This window comes from Oncorhynchus tshawytscha, linkage group LG02 (assembly GCF_018296145.1).
Source record: "Oncorhynchus tshawytscha isolate Ot180627B linkage group LG02, Otsh_v2.0, whole genome shotgun sequence".
Lineage (NCBI taxonomy): Eukaryota > Metazoa > Chordata > Actinopteri > Salmoniformes > Salmonidae > Oncorhynchus > Oncorhynchus tshawytscha.
In genome coordinates this window covers 46,205,551-46,218,205 of record NC_056430.1, presented here as the reverse complement: position 1 = coordinate 46,218,205, position 12,655 = coordinate 46,205,551, and the positions used below count along the sequence as shown (strand labels likewise).

Genomic DNA, 12,655 nt, shown 5'->3' with positions numbered 1-12,655 from the left:
TTAGCTGCAGAGGATCAATAGTTTCTCAAAAATAACTGGATTAAATGTTATCACAAGCACATGCAGGTAACTGACAAAATAAAGAAAACCCCAACAAAGTGTCTTATAAAGGGTGTTTGTCCTCCACCAGCTGCAAGAATAGCTTCAATACGCCTTGTCATAAATTCTACAAATTGTCCAAAACAGTGGCAGGAAAACACACCCCACACACAACATAAACTTTGTCCCTCATTGACTCAATTGTTTCCTTTATTTTGGTAGTTACTGGTTGCCTACAGTCTGGAAGGCTGCAATTTGGGCAGCATGCATGCCAAATGTACAGCTTGTTGTGTTGTGGCCATAGACATAATACATCGATTTTTGGATCCTCTTATCCTGGCATTTTGAGTGGAAACTCATGGGTACACTAGCAATGGCTGCCAGTCCTGATTTGAACTGAACTGCCATCCATAGATTATATGTATATAGTTGGTTGCAGCTGTCTGTTTGCAAATTTAAAAATATAAATCGCTGGAAAAACATAGTTTGGAAAGCAAATGTCTACTGCTGAAAATAGAAGACTGTCTCTAGAACCAATATAATTCTCAACTCCCAATTTTATGTGACCAGCAGCACTATTTTCCAAAGTAGCTCATCTTGAGATAGGCTATTGCCAAGAGGAGCGCATTGGCCATCACCGTGAGTAGTGTAGCCTATGGCTTCATCATAACGTCAAAGTCAGTGTGCCACTGGAAATTGTATTTAATTGCCCAATGTAGTAATATATAAATAAAAAACACAATTCAAACAGGAATGCTGCTTTAACATACTCCATTACAATTTTTGGGAAGGAAAACCATTTCACTCATGTTGTAAATTATAGGTCATATTTCATAGAAATCTGGAAACACTAGGCATTTACTTGAACTTCACTAGGGTAGGGGGCAGCATTCAGAATTTTGGATGAAAAGCGTGCCCAAATTAAACTGCCTGCTACTAAGTCCCAGAAGCTAGGATATGCATATAATTGGATTTGGATAGTGTCACATTCTGACCTTAGTTCCATTGTTTTGTCTTTTGTTTTAGTATGGTCAGGGCGTGAGTTGGGTGGGTTGTCTGTGTTAGTTTTTGTATTTTTTTCTATTTCTGTGTTTGGCCTGATATGGTTCTCAATCAGAGGCAGCTGTCAATCGTTATCCCTGATTGAGAACCATATTTAGGTAGCCTGTGTTCTATTGTGTTTTATGGGTGGTTATTTTCAGTCTGTGTGTCTGCACCAGATAGAACTGTTTCGGTTTTCACTTTGTTGTTTTGTATTTTGAAGTGTTCAGTTTGATTAAAAAAAGATGAACACTTACCACGCTGCGCTTTGGTCCTCTCCTTCCACCGACGACAACCGTTACAGATAGAAAACACTCCAAAGTTTCCAGAACTGTTAAAATATTGTCTGTATAACAGAACTGATATGGCACGTGAAAACCTGAGGAAAATCCAACCAGGAAGTACTATTATTTTGAAAGGCTGTTTTTCCATTGAAAGCCTATCCACCATACAAAGACTTAGGACCCATTTCACCATCTCTATGGCTTCCTCTACATGTGGCCAGTCTTTGGGCATTGTTTCAGGCTTTTACTCTGAAAAATGAGGGAGATACAGCACTTTCAATGACTGGACAGTGGAAATTTCCAGACATGAGTCCTGCGCGTGATTGGGAACGTGCCTTTCTTGTTTCTCCCTTTCTATTGACAAAGCTTTTTTCCGGTTGAAATATTATTGATTATTTATGACAAAAACAACCTGAGGATTGATTTTAAACATCGCTTGACATGTTTCTACTAACCTTTATTGTACTTTTTTGACTTTTCATCTTGATGTTGAGAGCACGCATTGTGCCTTTGGATTTCTGAACTAAATGTACAAACAAAATGGAGGAATTTGGACATAAAGGTGAACTTTATCGATCAAAATGAACATCTGTTGTCTAACATGGAGACCTGGGAGTGCCATCAGATGAAGATCATCAAAGGTAAGTGATTAATTTTAATGCTATTTCTGACTTTTGTGACACCTCTCCTTGGTTGGAAAATGGCTAGACGCTGACCTAACATAATCACATGGTGTGCTTTTGCCGCAAAGCCTTTTTGAAATCTGACACAGCGGTTGCATTAAGGCGAAGTTTATCTTTAATCGTATGTTAAAGACTTGTATCTTAGATCAATGTTTATGATGAGTATTTCTGTAATTTGATGTGGCTCTCTGCACTTTCACCAGATGTTTGTTTGAGACAATGCATTTCTGAACACAACGCGCCAATTTCAAATAAGATTTTTGGACATAAAGATGAACTTTATCGAACAAAACACACATTTATTGTCTAACATGGAGTCCTGGGAGTGCCATCTGATGAAGATCATCAAAGGTTAGTGATGAATTTAATCGCTGTTTCTGACTTGTGTGAGCCCTCTCCTTGGCTGGAAAATGGCTGTATGGTTTTCTGTGACTAGGCGCTGACCTAACACATGGTGTGCTTTCGCAGTAAAGCCTTTTTGAAATTGGACACTATAGTTGGATTTACACAACGTTTATCTTTAAAATGGTGTACAATACTTATATGTTTGAGGAATTTTAATTATGGGATTTCTGTTGTTTTGAATTTTGCACCCTGCAATTTCCACTGGCTGTTGTCGAGGTGGGACGCTAGCATCCCACATGTACCAGAGAGGTTAACCTCTTGAAGCTAGGGGGCACTATTTTATGTTGGGAACGTTATTTTTCCAAAAGTAAACGGCCTAATTCTCAGGACCAGATACTAGAATATGCATATAATTGACCGATTAGGATAGAAAACACTCTAAAGTTTCCAAAACTATCAAAATATTGTCTGTGAGTATAACAGAACTGATATTGCAGGCGAAACCCTGAGAAAAATCTAACCAGGAAGTGGCTTCTATTTTGAAAACTCCATGTTCCATAGCCTCCCATTGCTCCATTTAAAGGGATATCAACCATATTCCTTTTCCTATCACTTCCTAAAGGTGTCAACAGTCTTCAGACATAGTTTCGGGCTTTTATTTTGAAGAATGAGCCTGAACGACCACATTGCGTAAGTGGATAGGTGGGGGCTCTCAGAGTGAATTGTGTGCAAAAGAGAAAGGCGGCCATTGTTACTCCCGGTCCTAGTGAAAAGCCAACTGTCCCGGTTGATATATTATGGAATAGATATTTGAAAAACACCCTGAGGATTGATTATAAAAAACATCTGACATGGAATTTTTGTCTGCGTTGACCTGACCGCTCTTTCCGGTGGATTCCTGGGCATAACGCACCAAACTAACGGAGGTATTTGGATATAGAAAATATCTCTGTGGAACAAAAGGAACATTTGTTGTCTAACTGGGAGTCTCTTGAGTGAAAACATCCGAAGATCATCAAAGGTAAACAATTAATTTGATTGCTTTTCTGATTTTCGTGACCAAGTTACCTGATGCTAAGTGTACTTATTGTTTTGTCGAGCGATCGATAAACTTACACAAACGGTTGTATTGCTTTCGCTGTAAAGCATAATTTCAAAATCTGAGACGACAGGCGGATTAACAAAAGGCTAAGCTGTGTTTTGCAATATTGCACTTGTGATTTCATGAATATGAATATTTTCTAGTAATATTATTTGACTGTGGCACTATGCTATTCAGCGTTGCTGATGACAATTATCCCGGATCCGGTATGGGTGGTTCAGAGAGTTTAACCATCACCATCGTAGGTGGATGAAGATGAGTTCTCCGTGCCTCTTCAGGTGGTTTGCTAGATTCTAACAATGAAATTAGCAAATGTATCAACCGGAATCTAACCAAATAGCCGTATAATTAGGCTACACACGTTATGCACTTCCAGCAAAGCACACGGTTTGAAGATAAATATTTTTCTCAGACAGACAAGTTAGTTGGTTTTAAAAATCTAATTGCCTGCAATTATGATACAAAATAAAATCTGTTAAAGACTAATAGTTTGAGAACCTAAAAATAATTACCGATAAATGATTCTGAATGTTCAGCCTCCTTGTCCTCTGCAACATGACATTAGCCCACAGTTGCCATATGAGACATCTGTGGTTTTCCTGTGAACAAGCTCCACATCTGCTTTTCTATTGAAACATGTCATCTTTGTCCCAGTCACTGCCACCATCTTCTGTGATGTCAGACTAACAGTATGTATGTAGCTGTCTAAAAAATGACATTGTTCATCCCTGATATGGCTGGTTGTCTGTTTTTGCTCATCCTCCTTTTCGGTGAGTTATTTTTCTGTTCCATCATCTGTTTGTGCGACAGGATATTCCATTCTTCTTTCCCCTCTTTTAGTCTTTTACTTTAGGAACTCTTAATATTTCAACATTGATCACCCTATTGATTTTTAATTTCTCTGTCATTATTTTACATTTTGTACAGATAAGAATGACCACTGCTTGATAACATGGCTGTGAATGCATTACAGACTGTTCTGCTTCGCCAGCTTGTGTAAAGTGATCCCATCTCATGTTTTCTTATTTTTCATAATGGCTAAAAGACCATGATAATGACCCATTTTGTTTTGTCTAGATGCCTTCCAGCACCTCAAAGCCAAAGGTCAGAATCATTATTATGAATTTTAAGTTGCAATATGTAACTTTTTGGGCTACCAGACTAAACAACGGGTTACCAAAATATTAAAATAATGATTGACATATTTTCAATTAAAATGTTTTTTTGATGAATTCATCCCTACGATTTCATCCTTCCATGAGATGCTGTATACACTGGCTATACTAAACATTAACATGACAAAGACTGACCAGGAAAATCCAGGTGAAAGATATGATCCCTTATTGATGTCACTTGTTAAAGCCACTTAAATCAGTAAATAGATCAAGGGGAGGAGACAGGTTAAAGACATGGATTGTGTATGTGTGCCATTCAGAGGGGAAAAGGGCAAGACACAATATTTAAGTGCCTTTGACCGGGTATGGTAGTAGGTGCCAGAACTGCAATAGCTCAACAGTTTCCTGTGTGTATCAAGAATGGTCCACCACCCTAAGGACATCCTGCCAACTTGACACAACTGTGGGAAGGATTGGAGTCAAACGCAAAAAAATGGTCTATTCACCATTCCATTTGACTGCTCAATCCACTATGGTGACAGAACGGAATGCCAACAAAAAAAGCCTCTATTTACATGTTGCATATGAGTGCATTTCACACTTTCACACTTAAAATTGGAGTTTAAGGCTTGTATGAATGTCCTGCTAATGTAATGTTAGTGTCATCAACTGCATTATACTTAACAATAACTTAAACTTCAACCAGTAAAATGTCTCTTTGGCTATCTTTTGCTGCAGCCTATGGCCATGTCAGTGAGTGTTTAGCATTCTAGCTAAAATAGTTATTTTACAAAGATCACAACAGAATGTAATTTTAGTGACTGTTCAAGCAAGAATCAACACATCATTGTCAGCGTAGGAGAGCCCCCCAAAAGGTTGTTTTGTTTAGAAGTAATAAATAAATAAATAAAAACGTAAATCTAGGCTATGTTGAACGGGCGCAGATGGAGTGGCTTTCTTACTGCAGCCAAGAGTCACACGCATCTGTACGTGACATCAGTGTGTCGTTCACTGGAAAGTATGGAACGTCATTTTGGTCTTTGCATTTCAATAAAGATACACGTGAAATAACACTGTTTGATGCATCAAAGAAGCTTGTTGACCAATCAGGACCTAGATATGACTGTACATCACATAATAAATTAAGTTCGTTACTTCTTTACATAGTTATTACAGATTGATATTACACTTGTATTTCATATGTCACAGTGATTCACCGATATGTGTGATGCTGGTAAAGTTTTGTCTTGTGCACCTGCCGCTGCAGCACAAGCGCAGACACACCTCCCCAAGCTCTGGGACAGTTCTGGTCAGAAAGAAATCCATCACTTCCGTTGTTTGGCTGTGCCCATTTAGCAACGTTCCAAAATGAGCATATGTCCTGGTGGAAGGATGTAAATAAAACACATTTACTTAGAACAATAATACGTCTTGAATGAAAGACAGGTCCTTAATCTTTAGTTTAAATGTTGGCAACAGTTTTACAAAAGCAAAATGTCCATCGAAGCCGAGGATTATTGTGTGATAACTCCCTCCTAAGGACTGTTCCTGGCACGGGTTCTCATTGTTTATTGCTTAAATAGACAACAGTGTCTGAATTGTTTTCTCTTTCAAACTCATATAATATTAAGTTGTACATTATCTGTATGAGTAGTTAAACATTGAAAATGAATTTATAATTCAATTTAAAAAGACACTCCATCATCTCTCTGATCTCACAGATCTTCCTCAGCCCAGTCTGACAGTGATTCCTGCAGTCATCAAAGAGAAAGACTCAGTTCAGCTGAACTGTCAGACTCCTCCATCTGTCTCTGAGTGTTACTTCAAAATGGCTGGGCAAGTGGAATTCACCCTTCCATCACCCTGTCAACAGACACTCACAGGAACACTACTGGTGATGTGGACAGGTCAGAGTTCACCAGCTGAGGTCAAAATGCAATGTCAGTACAGTGCTACAGGTTCACAGTTTAGATCCATATACAGTGAGTCTTCAACAGTCACAATTCGGGGTAAGAAGCCTATTTGAATGGTTGTAAACAATGTACTGTTGTGCCATCATAACCATGTTCCTCTTGGGATATGTTATCATACTGTGTGTTGTCATAAACTGTTACATGAAGCAATCAGGCAATATATTATGTCTCCTTAATTTCCCATACTGTCGCTGCATAAAGTAATTGACTCAAGATCCTTAAGTCTGAAATAACAAGGAGGGATTAGGCTATCTGTAACGGTTTTCTAGTGGTGATGAAGGAGAGTCGGACCAAACTGCAGCGTGTCGATTGCGATCCATATTTATTAAACAAAACGTAAACACGACTAAACACTAAACACGACTAAACACTAAACACGACTAAACAATAAACGTAATGAAAACCGAAAACAGCCTATCTAGTGCAAACTAACAGAGAGTACAAGTAAGACACTAAGGACAATCACCCACGACAAACTCAAAGAATATGGCTGCCTAAATATGGTTCCCAATCAGAGACAACGATAAGCACCTGCCTCTGATTGAGAACCACTCCAGACAGCCATAGACCTTGCTAGACAACCCACTAAGCTACAATCCCAATACCACCACCAAAACCCCAAGACAAACACACCACAATTACAAAAACCCCATGCCACACCCTGGCCTGACCAAATACATAAAGATAAACACAAAATACTTTGACCAGGGCGTGACAGAACCCCCCTAAGGTGCGGACTCCCGAACGCACCTCAAAACAATAGGGAGGGTCCGGGTGGGCGTCTGTCCATGGTGGCGGCTCCGGCGCGGGACGTGGACCCCACTCCTTTAATGTCTTAGTCCCCTCTCCCTTCGTCCCTGGATAGTCCACCCTCGCCGCCGACCATGGCCTAGTAGTCCCCACCCAGAACCCCACTGGACTGAGGAGCAGATCGGGACTGAAGGACAGCTCGGGACCGAGGCAGCTCGGGACTGAGGGGAAGCTCGGGAGTGAGAGAAAGCTCAGGAGTGAGAGGAAGCTCAGGAGTGAGAGGAAGCTCAGGAGTGAGAGGAAGCTCAGGAGTGAGAGGAAGCTCAGGAGTGAGAGGAAGCTCAGGCAGGTAGATAGATCTACCAGCTCCTGGCTGGCTGGTGGTTTCAGCAGATCCTGGCTGACTGGCAGATCCTGGCTGACTGGCAGATCCTGGCTGACTGGCAGATCTGGAAGAGTCTGGTTGACTGGCAGATCTGGAAGAGTCTGGTTGACTGGCAGATCTGGAAGAGTCTGGTTGACTGGCAGATCTGGAAGAGTCTGGTTGACTGGCAGATCTGGAAGAGTCTGGTTGACTGGCAGATCTGGAAGAGTCTGGTTGACTGGCAGATCTGGAAGAGTCTGGCTGACTGGCAGATCTGGAAGAGTCTGGCTGACTGGCAGATCTGGAAGAGTCTGGCTGACTGGCAGATCTGGCGGCGCTGGGCAGACTGGCGGCGCTGGGCAGACTGGCGGCGCTGGGCAGACTGGCGACGCTGGGCAGACTGGCGGCGCTGGGCAGACTGGCGGCGCTGGGCATACTGGCGGTGCTGGGCAGACTGGCGGTGCTGGGCAGACTGGCGACGCTGGGCAGACTGACGACGCTGGGCAGACTGGCGATGCTGGGCAGACTGGCGATGCTGGGCAGACTGACGGCGCTGGGCAGACTGGCGACGCTGGGCAGACTGGCGGCACTAGCTGCTCCATATAGGCTGACAGCTCTGGCGGCTTCTTACAGACTGACCGCTCTGGCGGCTCCGTGCTGACTGGCAGCTCCTTGCAGACTGGCAGCTCCTTATAGACTGACAGCTCCGTGCAGACTGACAGCTCCATGCAGACTGGCAGCTCCATGCAGACTGGCAGCTCCATGCAGACTGGCAGCTCCATGCAGACTGGCAGCTCCATGCAGACTGGCTGCTCTATGCAGACTGACAGCTCTGGCTGCTTCATGCAGACTGACATCTCTGGCTGCTCCATGTAGACTGGCTGCTTCATGCAGACTGGCAGCTCGGGCTGCTTCATGTAGACTGACAGCTCTGGCTGCTCCATGCGGACTGACAGCTCTGGCTGCTCCATGCGGACTGACAGCTCTGGCTGCTCCATGTAGACTGACTGCTTCATGCAGACTGGCAGCTCGGGCTGCTTCATGTAGACTGACAGCTCTGGCTGCTCCATGCAGACTGACAGCTCTGACTGTTCCATGCAGACTGACAGCTCTGGCTGCTTCATGCAGACTGGCAGCTCTGGCTGCTCCATGTAGACTGGCTGCTTCATGCAGACTGGCAGCTCTGGCTGCTCCATGTAGACTGGCTGCTTCATGTAGACTGACAGCTCTGGCTGCTCCTTGCAGACTGGCAGCTCCATGCAGACTGGCAGCTCCATGCAGACTGGCAGCTCTGGCTGCTTCATGCAGACTGGCAGCTCTGGCTGCTCCATGCAGACTGGCAGCTCTGGCTGCTCCATGCAGACTGACAGCTCTGGCTGCTCCATGCAGACTGGCTGCTTCATGTAGACTGGCAGCTCTGGCTGCGCTGAACAGGCGGGAGACTCCGGCAGCGTAGGAGAGGAGAAAGGCTCTGGCTGCGCTAAACAGGCGGGAGGCTCCGGCAGCGCTGTAGAGGAGGAAGGCTCTGGCTGCGCTGAACAGGCGGGAGGATCCGGCAGCGCTGTAGAGGAGAAAGGCTCTGGCTGCGCTAAACAGGCGGGAGACTCCAGCAGCGCAGGAGAGGAGAAAAGCGCTGGCTGCGCTGAACAGGCGAGGCACACTGAAGGCCTGGTGCATGGTGCTGGAACTGGTGGTACTGGATCGAGGACACGCACAGGAAGCCTGGAGCGGGGAGCTGCTACCGGAGGACTGGAGTGTGGAGGTGGCACAGGATGGGCTAGACCGTGAAGGCGTACTGGAGATCTTGAGAGCAGTGTTGGCACAGGATGTGCAAGGCTAGGGATGTGCACAGGAGGCCTGGTGCGTGAGGCTGGCACCAACTTCACCAGCCGACTAACACGCACCTCAGGACGAGTATGGAGCGCTAACCCAGGTGCCATCAAATCCCCAACACGTTCCGTCGGGCGAATTCCATGCAAAAAGCACCAACACAGCAACTCCCTCATTTCTCTCTCCTCCAATTTCCCCATTAACTCCTTCACAGTCTCTGGTTCTGGTCTCCTCCTTGGCTCCTCACGATAAACAGGGAGAGTTGGCTCAGGTCTGACTCCTGACTCTGCCACACTCTCCCTGAGCCCCCCAAGAAATTTTGGGGCTGATTCTCAGGCTTCCATCCGCTACGCCGTGCTGCCTCCTCATATCTGCGCCTCTCAGCTTTCGCCGCCTCCAGTTCTTCCTTGGGGCGGCGATATTCTCCAGGCTGAGCCCAGGGTCCTTTACCGTCCAGTTCTTCCTCCCATGTCCATTTCTCCAGGTGGTGCAGCCTCTCCCACTGCAGCTGCTGCTGCTCCTGCTGCTGCTGCCTCTGTTGCCTCTCCTGTGGTTCCTGCCTGTTAACACGCTGCTTGGTCCGTTGGTGGTGGGTGATTCTGTAACGGTTTTCTAGTGGTGATGAAGGAGAGTCGGACCAAACTGCAGCGTGTCGATTGCGATCCATATTTATTAAACAAAACGTAAACACGACTAAACACTAAACACGACTAAACACTAAACACGACTAAACAATAAACGTAATGAAAACCGAAAACAGCCTATCTAGTGCAAACTAACAGAGAGTACAAGTAAGACACTAAGGACAATCACCCACGACAAACTCAAAGAATATGGCTGCCTAAATATGGTTCCCAATCAGAGACAACGATAAGCACCTGCCTCTGATTGAGAACCACTCCAGACAGCCATAGACCTTGCTAGACAACCCACTAAGCTACAATCCCAATACCACCACCAAAACCCCAAGACAAACACACCACAATTACAAAAACCCCATGCCACACCCTGGCCTGACCAAATACATAAAGATAAACACAAAATACTTTGACCAGGGCGTGACACTATCAGTAAATTTCTCAAAACCACAAAATGCTAAATGCTAAATTCCCCTATTCTCACAGACATTCCCCAGCTGACAGTGAGTTCTACAGTCATCAGAGAGACAGAATCAGTTCAGCTGAGTTGTGAGACTCCTCCATCTCTCCCTGTGTCTCACTGTTACTTCAACATAGAGGGGGGAGAGAATCCTCCAGACTCATCCTGTACTCAGACACTCACAGGAACAGAGCTGCTCAAGAGGGCAGATCAAACGTTTCCAGATGTGGTCAAAGTGACGTGTTACTATGCTGTAAGGAGATCTCACACATCTCCTTTTAGTGACCCTGTCTCAGTCACTGTTCAGGGTAAGTAGGTAGTTTATACAATTATACACTTCACTGTTATACTGTATTAATTATGCTCGTTCTGAAAATGAGATATTCTGTCTTATTTCCTAAATGTCTTCATTGCACATAATGACTTTGTACAAACATAAATGCTGACATAGTTGAACATTTGATTTATGTATTTTCCATACTGTTAGTATGTATGGATTACCTGTAATGTTTTTTAATTGTAACTTTCAAAGAGACACTATTCTCCTGATCTCACAGATCCACCTCCTCCCAGGCTAACAGTCAATTCTACAGTCATCAGAGAGAGAGACTCAGTTCAGCTGAGCTGTCAGACTCCTCCATCTGTCTCTGTGTCTCAGTGTTACTTCTACACAGAGGGGAGAGATCCTAAACCCTCACCCTGTACGAGTTCACTAACGGGGACTGAGCTGCTCTCGTGGGCAGGTCAAAGTTCATCTGCTGAGATCAAACTGAGATGTTTTTACACAGTAGAAACTCACTATACATCGACGCACAGTGGTTCTGTCTCTGTTACTATTCTTGGTAAGAAACTATTATTCAGATTGTCTTGAATTATTATGTTTAAATCACAATCTCATCCAATGTCATTTCAAAATAGCTATTGTGAAGACAGTAAATCCATATAATATTTGAAATGTATGTGTCAAAAGTAGAGTTCTCAGATCCCACGGCAAACAACCACAGAGACAGGCCAAAGCACAATCAAAGGTTCTTTAGTAACTCAGCTTTACACAGTAATACAGTAATATACCTATTAGAAATGTATAAATTGGCTGGGATTTAGGGCTATAGGCTAACTAGAAGCAACAAGCCAAACTAACACAGCGGTTGATTTCCGATCTGTGGCCAATATTCATTTGGGTCTTTCCGAGCAGGGTTTGTTCATTCGGCTCTAAACCGAACAGGGTTCAGATCTTCCTCTCGAGCAGGGATTGCTAGCCGATGGCTGGTTCGGTGGTCAATGGCAGGACGCCTTCTGTCCCTCGCTCCTCACCGGCCTGGCTGCGTGGAAGAGTTGGGTGTAGCCTCTCAGATTAGTCGGGCGTGTCCCCCGTGTCTGTAGTCGTGGGGACACAAAACATACAATTGGAGCATGTACTGGCCAACAATTGGGGTCACACTCAAACGTTCGAAACAAGCACTTTCCTTTAGTAGTGCTGTAGAGTGCGTTGCGATTTGTGTCTTTCCCACAGCAGGGGACCAGCACAGAGGAGCAGCGAGTCGGTCAAGAGGTCCCTGGTCCACTTCCTTATAAGTCTAGTTCTGGGTCATGTTAGAAATCTGTTTGGGGAGGGAGGAGATGTTAGAGAATTGGTAACAGCTGTCTCAATGTCACTTTAGTCCATGCAAATCTGTGTAATCACAACACACCATACAAGCATGCAAAATAGTCCATACGATGCAATTTAATTTCACAAGTGAGAATGTAAGGAATTAAGTGAAAGGCAATCATTGTAATCAAACAGCACACATGATTAAATGGCACTCATAAATACGCATGATATCAAATAAGACATGCTGATACGTAATATAAAGAGAATGGCAGGCTCTCGGTGAGTAAGAGTCATTGTCACTTGTGACATACAGTATACATTATATTCAAATAGAGTGATGAAAAAAGGAGTCTCTGCCCTCTGAACCTAGCTAGCTGCAATCTGAGTGGCTACCCCTGGCTAACGTCTCTGTCCCGTAGAAAGCACCAGTTAGCCTT

The 12,655-nt window shown here is 44.2% G+C and overlaps 1 protein-coding gene and 1 long non-coding RNA gene across 12 annotated transcripts in view; both read left to right on the top strand.

The window, feature by feature from the left end:
- The window catches only part of LOC112244872 (nuclear pore complex protein DDB_G0274915), a 710,200-nt gene that overhangs the window by 57,348 nt on the left and 640,197 nt on the right, over positions 1-12,655 (top strand). The gene's annotated exons all lie outside the window — the stretch shown is intronic.
- Positions 4,577-10,926, top strand: LOC121839689. Its single transcript, XR_006079186.1, has 3 exons — positions 4,577-4,598; positions 6,331-6,618; positions 10,651-10,926. It is a non-coding gene; the product is annotated as an uncharacterized LOC121839689 (long non-coding RNA).